The sequence below is a fragment of the Equus quagga genome, chromosome 13 (assembly GCF_021613505.1).
Source record: "Equus quagga isolate Etosha38 chromosome 13, UCLA_HA_Equagga_1.0, whole genome shotgun sequence".
Taxonomy (NCBI): domain Eukaryota; kingdom Metazoa; phylum Chordata; class Mammalia; order Perissodactyla; family Equidae; genus Equus; species Equus quagga.
Window position 1 is genome coordinate 37,737,674 of NC_060279.1, and position 11,395 is coordinate 37,749,068.

An 11,395-nucleotide genomic window follows, 5' to 3' on the forward strand; every position below is an offset into this window, starting at 1 on the left:
TTCATAGCCCCAGTGTGAGGGCTCCCCAACTCCTTTCTCCCCAAGCCCTGCAGCCCACCCTGGGGACTCCCCATGACAACTATGCCAAGTTCAGCCTTGCTCCCCTGCCCCAGGGTCCATCTCCTACGGGGACTCCTCCCCCATGGCCCCTAGACCACATCAATCAGTAGCCCCTTCCTGCCAGGCTCTCTGGCCCAGACTAGAGATCTAGATGTGGAGGTGGAGGTGGGAGGGGAGATGGAGATGTCGCTCCTCATCCCTACCCCATGCTCACCCAAGGGGCTCTGTCTCTTCTGCACCCCTAGGGAGCATGGATACCTCACTGAGGGAGGGGCTCCTGGAGCCTGGAGAGAAGCCACTCTTGGCTTCGCCAATGCCCAGTAGGTCCAGTTTCCCCTACCCCATCTCCCTTCCAGCCTCAGGGGCAGCCTCAGAAGAGCGCAGTCCTGGGGAACCCGAGCTTCCTGGCTCGCCTCCCTTAGCTCCACCTCCCTGCCCCTCGCTCCCATCTGTTTATGATCACAAGCAAATCCAATCAACTTAGATGTGTTAAGTGCCTACTGTGTCTAAGGCACTAGTGATGTCCCCAAGCCTCTACTGCCCCAGCATCCCCTCACCTCTTCCCACCTCCACTGCCTCCCAGCCTTCTTGCCACCTGCCCAGCCCAATCCCCCTACTCCTTACCCAGTGCCTCCGAGGGTTTCTCTTCCAGCCTGACTAGTGCTGGAAGGCTGAGCTGAGTATTGCACACAATGGCCCGACCCCCTCTATCTGCCCCCTCCTCAGGGCAGAGCCAGCGCCAGACAATGGCCCGCCCTCTCCTCTCAGAACTGTCAGCTCTCCTCACTCCCTTACCTGGAGCTTGGGGATGCCGCCGCGTTTCCCTCCCCCTGGAATGCCGGCCGTTCTGTCTCCCAGTGCCTTCGTCCCTGCCACACCCCCGCCCCTCATCCCCAACCCCATCCCACCTCACTGGTCCTCAGTCACCATGGCGACCGCATCACTAAGTGGGAGGGACTAGAATCTCCCCATATTCTTCCTCCTCCTACCCATGTCCCCCTGTGCCCCACCTTCTGCGGCTCCTGGATCTACATGTGTGGAGGAGGCGGGGCTCCAGCTGTGGAGGGAGGTGGGGAGGGGGCACACTAGCCCCCAGCGTCCTTTCTCAACTCCCTTGCCCACTGTCAGGCAGGCACCTCGGTGCAGATGTCCCCTAGCTGGGTTCAAGGTTCAGCTGGGGCCAATTCTGTTTTATGGTCAGTGTCTCTGGGTTTCCCTCTTTCCTGGGAACTGTGTATATGTAGGCGGATCACACATGGATGCCGGCCAGCCTGACCTCATGCAAATTGAGTTTGTCAATAAGGATGTAAATGAACATACAAATATCTATGCAAATAAGCCAAGAGACAAGGTCTCTTCTCTGTCAAGAAGCCTAAGAAGCTGTCTTCCATTAATATCCTGACTTCCATGGGAAGAATGGGTGATTATTCCTAAACCACCTTACCAAGAAGATGGTTCCCCCAGAAGCCTTCTTTGGCTAACCCCCTGAGACCTGTCAAGAGGTGAAGGTTTGTGCTGTAAGAGGAACGTGGAGGGCAGACTCCAGGAAGGACTTTCCAAAGATCTAGACTAGATAGGGAATAAAAAAAGAGACAAGCCTGAGCTGGATTCCTTCCCACCTGTGAGGGAGCAGAGGCAAGCAGGGGTCTGTGTGCAAGCTTTGGGAGCTGGCCCTCCTGTTTTCTCCCAGCCCTGATCCTGAGCAACCCTGGTTACCAGAGCTCCCTCCAGTAACTGCTGGCCTTCAGCTTCTTCATTGGTAAAATCAGGAGTTGGAAAAGCCCCTTCGAGGCTGGCTTCTCAGTTTGTGGGAAGTCTGTGAAAAAGACACCATGGGGCTGTGGAGCAAAAGCCCTGGGTCCCAGGCCTGGCTGCCTGTAACTTGCTCTGTGATCTTGGGCAGGGCACTTGCCCTCTCTGATTCACATAGGTAAAATAATGGCTTTCCAGCCTACCTTGGAGAAACTTAGCTCCTCTCTTGACTTAATAGTATTTTTAGAAGGAAGGAAATGAGTGTGCTGGTGCCAGCCCTGGGCAGAGGGCTCCATAGGCCAAATCTGGTTCCCTTTTAGGTCTGGGCTGGGGTGGCGGATGAGCATTTCCGTCTGGGGTGGGGCAAGGAGGTCATGGTCATGGTGCTGAAAGCAGAAGTGGACTCTGAGCAGGGCTGCTATGACACCCCTCACCACTTCCTGACACTCCATCCTGGCTGCCCTCAGCATCTAGGCCTTAGGGACTCACAGGGCCCCTACTTGTTCAGACTCTTCTCCCCCAGCCCTGGGAGACATGGTAGGAGGGGAAGCAGTGATTTGGAATCAAGGTGGCAGGGACTAGAGGAAACTGAACTAGTGCTGTAACAGGAAGAAAGAAGGTTGGAGAGCAGGGACTTCACACTCAGGGGATGTCCTTGGGTCCCTGCCCCCATCTCCTTCCCATTTCGGGGAATTGGGCCCAGTCTCTGTGCCAGAATTGGATAGGGGCTACATTTCTGAAATGATCCAAGGGAGTAAAGTAGGGGGAGCCTACAAGCTTCCCCTGGCTCCTCTTCATGCCGGATTACCCAGCTGGGCTTCAGGGAGCCTCTCCTGGCCTTGACATATGGAAATCAAAACTTCCAGGAAGGAGCTAGGTTGTTCTGATGAGGGGGCAGGGACCTAGTCTTAGGTGGTGGCCAGGACTGTAGTTAGAAACTTGCTGGGGTGAGCTGGGCACCCAGGTCGCCTGGGCTGGAGAAGGAGGAAGAAACTTTCTGCAGCCTAATCTCCATTTCTTCCGCCGCAGCACACACACAGCTCCATTTCCTCTGGTTTGCCTAGCCTCAGTTTCCCCACCTTGCAAGATGGGGTGTCAGGGTCCTATGTCTTTAATTGCAGGAGAGACAGGGAATGGCTGGTGGAGTTTAGCAAGTGAGGGTCCCAGAAAAATGAGATGAGGGAGTGGAGGGTGAGAAGACCCAAGCACCCTGCCCCCTAGACTCTGCCCCTCAAGGTCCCTGGAGCTGCCCTCCCCCCAGTCTGAGACTGGAGGACCACCCAGCCAGGGCCCCCTGTGGTATCCACTGAAGTTGGCACACAGACACACCATGTCCATAGTGCTAGGAAACTGGCATCCCCCGCCCCCCATCCCACCCCAGGGACCACGGTCCCTCTTACCCACCACTTTCAAGCCTTACCCCCAGCCCAGCAGTGGAGACCCTAACCCAGGCGTCCAAGACTTCCAGCAGAGTGTGTACCAGGCAAGGGGCGGAGCAGACATGGCATGGCAGGGGGAGGGGGTGTGGGCCCTGCCAGCCCCCTCCAGTGCCCCAGTTCCCAGGCAGCTCTTAAAGGGACCAAAACAAATTAGCTAGGGGCAGCTTAAGGGGGTGAGTGTAGAGGATTAGGTTTGCCAGGGGCAGAAGAACCAGGGTTGGGGCCAGATACCTCCTCTGCTCCCCTGGAAGCCCCCAGACTCCTCAGTCTAGTCTTTCCCTCATCCCATGTGACCCCCATGTTGGCCACCCAGCTTTCTGACTACCACCTCCTCGGATCCTGGCCCCTCTTCCCCTTGGGCCCCTGCCCACTTCCTCCCCCCTCCCCCATATTCGTGCCACCTCAGTCTCCGGTGAGAGCTGCCAGCTGGCACTGACTGGTACTAAGCACGGAGAATCAGCCCAACGATTGCAAGGCCTGAGGGCTGGCCCCAGAGGGGGAGGGGAGGCCAGCACCTCAGAGTCACTCTAGGGGGTCGGGGGCAGGGGGCAGCTTCCCCTCCCAACTGCCTTTCTACGTCTCCTTTCCTCCACCCCTCTGGGGGCAGGACAGGGGGGATCTGAGGCACTGGGGAGGGTCCTGGCTCATCCCCTCCCTCTCCTACTCCCTGATAGGCAGTCAGGGTGGTGACATGGAAAAGGAAAATGATTTAGCCAGTTACCTCTGGCCAGGGAGGGGCCAGCGGCGGCCAAGGGAAGGACACAGGACACAGATAAGGAGAGGGACGAAGAAATGGAAACTGAAAGGCAGCAGACAGACAGCGAGCCAGCAGAAAATTTCAGTTCTCATATCACTACTTCACTCAAAAATCCTTTCGGCTCTCCAGTGCCCAAGGCATTAATTTCAGCCTCCTTGGCTGGTGTCCTAGGCCCCCTTCCATCTCTTCAGTGTGGGAAGGCTCTACCCCAGTCCACCTGGACCCTGCCTTTCCTCAAGTTTCAGCTTCGACTATATCTCCTACCTGGAGTGGTATTTCTTCTCTTTTCTACCTGATAAAATTCTTCCCATCCTTCCACGCCCACCCCAAAAGGACCCCTTCCTCCGTAAAGCCATCCTCGGTGCCCCCACAGTATTCTGAGTTGCCGCAGTATTTCCTGGGAGTCAGGAGTCCTGGGCTCCAGCACCAGCCAGCTGGGTGTCTTCAGGTAAACCTCTCTCCTCGCTGGGGCTCAGTTGCCGCCCTTAAAATGGGAAGACTAATAGCCTGCCCCCTAGTGGTCAAAATGCAAACTGGTTCCATCTTTTTGGAAGCAATTTGGCAGCATGTCTCAGTTTCTGCAAAAGTGCTCACACTGAACGGTTCCATTTCTGAGTCTACGCATTTACAAATACTTACAAAGTACCTGCCAGGTTGTCAGGGACTGCACTAGGTACCGGGGACTCAGCATGAATGAAACAGACACAAATACCTGCCCTCGGGTGTCTGTGTTCTGGCATGGAAGACAGAAAATGAACAAATACACAAATGAAATCTGTCCAGAGGTGTTAAGTGCCCTGGAGAAAAATTAAGCAAGAAGGGTGTTTCGGAAGTGACAGGGCTCAGGATGGGGAGGAGGATGCTATTTTATAAAATTTGGTTGGGGAAGGCTTTACTAGATGGTGACATTTGAATAGAAACCTGAAAAAAGTGAGGGAATGAGGATGCAGATATTTGATGGGAAAAGTGGTGCAGGCAGAGGGAACCACCAGTGCAAATGTCCTGAGGCAGGCATGTGCTTGGTTTAGTCTAGGAATATCCAGGTGGTCACTGTGACTTGAGAGGAGTGGGCACGAGGGAGAGTGGTGAGAGATGCGGTGGAGGGGTTGTCATACCTGGCTTTGCATGCTATTGTGGGGACTTTGGCTTTTACATTGAGTGCTTTGGGAAGGCTCTGGAGGGTTTTGAGCAGAGGAATGACCAAACTGTTAAAGGTCATACTGCTGCTGTGTGAAGAATAAACAGTATGGAGCAAGGGCAGGAGACTAGTCAGGAAACGAATGCCATAATCCAGACAAGACATGCTGGTGGTGGTGGCGGTGGCAGTGGTGGTGGTGGTAAGAATGGACTGGATTCCAGATGTAGTTTAGAGATGGAGCTGACAGGATTTGCTAATGGATTGAATATACAAGAGGATGAGAGAGTACGAGAGGATCAGAGGAGTTAAGGAGGAACTCCAGGGTTTTTGGCCTGAGCAACTGAAAAGAAGCAGGGTCATTAGCTAAGATGGGGAAGATTATAGGCAGAGCAATGGGGCGGGGCGGGGGAGGGGAGTCAGAATATCAGTTGTGGACATGTTAACTTTGAGATGCCATCAGTCCATAAAGTGGGTATTCAGGTCTGGAGTTCAGGGCAAAGGAATAAACTGAAGGTATAACTTGAGAGTCACCAATGTATGGATGGTATTTAAAGCCAGGAGCCTGGAGGAAGTCTGTCAGGGCCTAAGTTTAGACAGAAAAGAGAAGAGTTGAGCCCTGGGGCACTGCATCTGTCGGAGGTCAGGAAGAAGAGGAGGAATCAGCAGTGTAGGCTGAGAAGGACCAGAGAGGGATCATCTGTGACGGACAAGGTCAAAGAGGATGAGGACTGAGAAGTGACCGCTGGGTTAGCAATGCACAGGGCATGGGGACCTTGACAAGAGCAGTCTTTGGGGGATGAAGAAGGAAGCAGGTCAGCAGCTGAGAGTGAGGAGGGGAAATTTGAAGAGAGAGGAGAAGGTATGAAATAGTCACCTGAAGAAAGGAGGTGACTGGGCTAGGACAGGAGTAGTAAGGGAGGCAGTACTAGGGAGGTGTGGTCATGAATTTAAAGTAAGACTAGGGGCCAGCCCCGTGGCCGAGTGGTTAAGTTCTTGTGCTCTGCTTCAGCGGCCCAGGGTTTGCCGGTTCAGATCCTGGGAGCAGACCTAGTACCACTCATCAAGCCATGCTGAGGTGGCGTCCCACGTAGCACAACCAGAAGGACCTGCAACTAGAATATACAGCTGTATACTGGGGGGCTTTGGGGAGAAGAAGAAAGTAAAAAAAAGATTGGCAACAGATGTTAGCTCAGGTGCCAATCTTTTTATTTATTTATTTATTATTTTTTCTTTAAAGATTGGCACCTGAGCTAACAACTGTTGCCAATCTTCTTCTTCTTCTTTTTTTTTTCTGCTTTTTCTCCCCAAATCCCCCCAGTACACAGTTGTATATTTTTTAGTTGTGGGTCCTTCCAGTTGTGGCATGTGGGATGCCACTTCAACATGGCCTAATGAGCGGTGCCATGTCCACGCCCAGGAGTCAAACCAGTGAAACCCTGGGCTGCCGAAGCAGAGCGTGCGAACTCAACCACTCCGCCATGCGGCCGGCCCAGTCTTTTTTTTTTTTTATTAACTGAGTTAATGATAGGTTACAATCTTGTGAAATTTCAGTTGTACATTAATGTTTGTCATTCGTGTTGTAGGTGCACCACTTCACCCTTTGTGCCCACCCCCCACCCCACCTTTCCCCTGATATCCACTAAACTGTTCTTAGTCCATAATTTTAAATTCCTCATATGAGTGAAGTCATACACAGATTATCCTTCTCTCGCTGGCTTATTTCACTTAACATAATTCCCTCAAGGTCCATCCATGTTATTGCAAATGGAATGATTTTGTTCTGTTTTACAGCTGAGTAGTATTCCATTGTATATATATACCACATCTTCTTTATCCATTCATCTGTTGATGGGCACTTAGGTTGCTTCCATGTCTTGGCTATTGTAAATAATGCTGCAGTGAACATTGGGGTGCATAGGGCTTTTGGGATTGCTGACTTCAAGTTCTTTGGATAAATACCCAGTAGTGGGATGGCTGGATCGTATGGTAGTTCTACTTTTAATTTTTTGAGGAGTCTCCATACTGTTTTCCATAGTGGCTGCACTAGTTTGCATTCCCACCAGCAGTGTATGAGGGTTCCATTCTCTCCACAACCTCTCCAACATTTGTTACTATTAGTTTTAGATATTTTTGTCATTCTAACGGGTGTAAGGTGATATCTTAGTGTAGTTTTGATTTGCATTTCCCTGATGATCAGCGATGATGAGCATCTTTTCATGTGCCTATTGGCCATCCGTATATCTTCTTTGGAGAAATGTCTGTTCATGTCTCCAGCCCATTTTTTGATCAGGTTGTTTGATGTTTTGTTGTTGAGTTGCGAGAGTTCTTTATATATTATGGATATTAAGCCTTTGTCAGATATATGACTTGCAAGTATTTTTTCCCAGTTAGTGGGTTGTTTTTTTGTTTCAATCCTGTTTTCATTTGCCTTGAAGAAGCTCTTTAGTCTGATGAAGTCCCATTTGTTTATTCTTTCTATTGTTTCCCTTCTCTGAGAAGGCATGGTGTCCAAAAAGATCCTTTTAATACTGATGTCAAAGACTGTACTGCCTACGTTTTCTTCCAGAAGCCTTATGGTTTCAGGTCTCACCTTTAGGTCTTTGATCCATTTTGAGTTTATTTTGGTGAATGGTGAAAAAGAATGGTCAATTTTCATTCTTTTACATGTGGCTTTCCAGTTTTCCCAGCACCATTTGTTGAAAAGACTTTCTTTTCTCCATTGTATGCCCTCAGCTCCTTTGTCAAAGATAAGCTGTCCATAGATGTGTGGTTTTATTTCTGGGGGGGCTGGCCCAGTCTTTTAAAATAAATAAATAAATAAAATAAAGTAAGACCAGTCAGCAGGGGAATCATCGGGATTCCATCCTAAGAAATTACCTGAATTATTTAAAGAAAAGGTATTCACTGCAGCATTGTTTACAATATAAAACTGAGAATTAATCCAAATGGCCAGAGGGGATCGATCAAATGAAGTGTAGTATATACATTCAGCCATTAAAAAATGTTCATATAATAAATATCCCTTATAAAATCTTTGCAAAACACACAGTTTAATAGCTATAGATAGATACAATCGGGAGGGAGAGCTTTCTCCCTTAATCTTAAGAACCAATATGAAAAAGATAATTTTGCCAATAAAAAAATGAGCAAAAAGAATAGAAACCTGTTGTTCACACCAGAAGAAATGCAAATAACCAATACACGTGAATGAAAAAGAATTTCAACTTCTCATCAAAGAAATGCACTTTAAGGGCCCAGGTAAGCGTCCAGCCATGTGGTTCAAGATTCTCCCCGGTATGGTAGTCATGGCCGTGTGCTTGCTCATCCCTGGAGTGGCCACTGAGCGAATCCACAGGTTCACTAACGGGGGCAAGGAAAAAAGCGTTGCCCATTATTCATTTTAGTGCAGTTTGATGGAAAGAAATAGGTGTGTCTCTGGAGTTAATAGTTACTATGTGTCAAAGGGTCTGGAGAACAGTGATTAAGGAAGCATTTTCCTGGTTGATGAAAAATAATTTAGTTATGCTCATCTACCCCTGCTAGAAGATTATGCAGTGTATTATGTAGCACCTAATAAAAAGAAAACGGAAAAAAAAAGAAAGGACTTTGAAACAGTAGTGAACTATAATTGTCTTCCCATCAAGTTGACAAAGATCAAAACCGACAAAACTCCTGGTGTCGGGTGGAGTTTGGGGAGACGTGAGCTCCCTGTTTGCCGAGAACGGGAAGGGTCCAATTTCTCTGGATAACGCTTGGGAATTTTATCATTGGCCTTTATGATGTGTTGACCTTTGACTCAGCTAGTACTCTTCCTGGAATTTATTTCATGGAAATGCCCACAGATGTGTGCAAAGTTGTACATTCCAGGAAGCGTTATTTGTAACAGCCAGCAGAAAATTATAAATATATGTATATATTTGAAAATTGAATGGGCCGGCTGGGTGGCACAGTGGTTAAGTTCACCTGTTCTGCTTTGGCAGCTGGCGGTTCCCTGTTCAGAGCTTGTCAAGCCATGTTGTGGCAGGTGTCCCACATATAAAGTAGAGTAAGATGGGCACGGATGGTAGCTCAGGGCCAGTCTTCCTCAGCAAAAAGAGGAGGATTGGCAGCAGATGTTAGCTCAGGGCTAATCTTCAAAAAAAAAAAAAAGAAAATTGAAACAAAAAATGCTTGAAGGCCTCCCACCATAATGTTCATAGCAGTTATTGCTGAGTAGTGGAAGTACAGATGATTAGTATTTTTTTCTTTTTCTTTTTCTACCCTCTCTGTAATGGCCAAGTATTACATGAACAAACAGAAAAAGAATCAATGTTATTTTAAAAGAATGTTTATAGACTTTGAAACAACATTGGAAAGTGCTTATGCATGCTAACTGCGAAAAGCAGAATCAAAATTTAAGACCTAGTGAGATCTTAAGTATGTGAAGTACATGCTCAGGAAAAAAATCTGGAAAGAAGTGGTTGCTTCTGGGTAACTGAAAACCGATGACTTTTTTTTTTTTTCTTCTCTGTACTTAGCCGTGTTTTTAGGTTTACTACACAGTATGCGTTACATTCTAACAGAAAATTTTTTGTTTTTAAATACCCGGCCTGCTGAGCGCCGAGTTGTGTTGCGAGCATCATGTGAGGCAACCACACGTGCGGACGCTCTAGCTGCGCGAGTCCGAGGCCACCAATTCCACCGCAAGGCTGTTTTGCCGCAGTTGTTGCGGACTTGCCTTACGCGTCTCAGCCCTCCTCAAGAGCAGGGACCTCTCCTGCTCCTGCTGGTGTTCCCCCGGCCACAGTGCCCGCACGGCCTCCTGTGTTCAGAGCCCGCGCCATCCACCCGGTTCAGCTGAGCTGCGAGAGACCCCAGCCCAGGGTGCGCGGACGACTTGGCGGCCGTGGGTAGGGCTCTGGCGCCCCCAGGTGCCCGGCTTGGGAAGTGCACTTGGCCCTCATGGGACTCGTTCGCTGCAGGTCAAGACCCCATTCCCACTGGGGCCCGCGGTGCTTTCTCCCTGGGCTGGGAGAGGAAGAGTTTCCTTCTTCGAAGCTGCCCACCCCAGGCAAGGACCTCTTCCTCCAGCCCACACCCTCTCCTCTCAGCATCCCTTTCCCAGAGGCCCCCGGTCTCAGTCCAGGGGATATTAGGGGTTTCCAGCATGACTTCCGAGGCTTCTCTCCTCTCACCATTTTGCCTTTTCCAATCTGGTTTCCTATAATCCCAGACGTGCTCTTTTTCTCACTGACTTTTGACTGTAGGCTCCACTCCTCTGCCCCCCAGGAACATAAACATACTTTATCATCACTATTTTTTGTTCAGAAGCTGAACATGATGTCACAGGCGCAGAGGTGTGCAGCCACCTTGGGATCTCTGCCACCTACTAGCTATGTGGCCTTGGGCAAGTTAAGTCTGAGCCCCATTTCCAGGGGCAAAGGGACAATATCCACCTCTCAAGACGGTGTGAGGGTCAAATGAAATTGTGCAAAGATGTTTTGGAATCTATAAAGGGCCAGAGACGGGTTGGTTTCTGTAGCTCATTTTTCCTGTTTGGGGCCCTTTCCCTCAGTCTGGGCTCCTCATTCTCCCGGATTATCAGCCGTTTCCCTCTCTGAGGCTCCCACTCTGCCTGACACGTCCCTCTGGCCACAGCAGTCCACGTTTTCAGACCCCCACAGGAGTGCACATCCCCTGAGGACTCTGAACATATTGTCTTGTTCATTTCCCTATCTCCGAGCTGAGCAGAGTGTGGCACAAAGGGACACCAACTGCTTGCTTGCAAAGTCAGTCCCACTCCTATGCTGCTGCCCTCACTAGCTTCTGCTCCCTCCCCACCATTTATCCTTGCCCCAGGTCCTGAGATGTCACCACCCTCAGACTGGGTCCATGTCGTATGTCTTAGTACTCATGCCAAGCTCAGGGTCCAGCATGTAGAAGGCCTTCGATAAGTGCTGGTTGGATGAAGAAGTGAAGAAGGAAATGCCCCCCTTCCGGCTCTACCTCTCCGAGGGACATCACAAGGAGAGAGCCCTGCCATGGGCACACATTGGTCATGTCAAAGCCTCTCCCATCAGCCACCACCAAGTGGCCAGATGTGGACCTGGAGTGCTCTGAGGGCTTTGTCTCGTCTCCCCCAGAGCAGGGGCGAGGCTGGGCAGCCATGAGCATGAGGATGCGAGTGACCACGACATCTGTGTGTGTCTCTGGCCCTCGGAACACACGGTGACGCCCACCAACAAAGACAGACACCACAGTAGACAGGGA